The sequence below is a fragment of the Telmatherina bonti genome (genome assembly GCF_933228915.1).
Source record: "Telmatherina bonti genome assembly, chromosome: 14".
In the NCBI taxonomy this organism is placed as follows: Eukaryota; Metazoa; Chordata; class Actinopteri; order Atheriniformes; family Telmatherinidae; genus Telmatherina; species Telmatherina bonti.
Window position 1 is genome coordinate 33836758 of NC_136612.1, and position 741 is coordinate 33837498.

Below are 741 nucleotides of genomic sequence, written 5' to 3' on the forward strand. Positions count from 1 at the left end.
TAAAGTATGATGTGTATTTCCATTGTTACCCTTTAATAAAGAAAAAGGCTGTGTGAAGGAATCATCTTCAGTCCTCTTTATCTGCATGCTCTAACGTAGAATAACTCAATGAACATGTTTCTTTACTCGTGTTCATTGGAGACTATACATCATTTTACTCATAAATCTATGAACACATTTCACTTCCACAACAATATCAATTTTCTTGTAGGGGGGCGTCTTTATGTAGAATACACAATTGACCTGTTTATGTCATTTTTTAACATGAAACTTCCTTTGTGGCTTGGTGGAGTTGTGCACACAGCAGTCATTTCATACCTTCTCACCAACTCGATCGGCTGTTCATTAAAACTCACCATTCAACCTGCACCAGTTATGTAAAGTTTGGAAAACCAAGTAGTAATGACTCCATATTTTCATAGAAAGAGGAAGGAGCACGAGGGAGAGTCAGGTGGCGTTTTATTCTTTATCATGACTTTATGTCCTTAAGTTCTGAGGAACAGAAGTGATTGATGAGTATTATGGCAAATTTAACATTAAAAATAATGTACTTAACATTAAATGTGTCTTGTTAGTGATGTAAAATAATAAAAGACTTTGAGCCTGTTTGCTAAACAGAAATAGTGGCGGTGTGAGAGTGGTGGTAGAGGAGAAAGAAAAGTGGAGGGAAGCTGTGTCCGACAGTCCCTACAGCAGAGCTTTAATCCAGACTTTACTATTAGGTAAGGCAACATTACAACT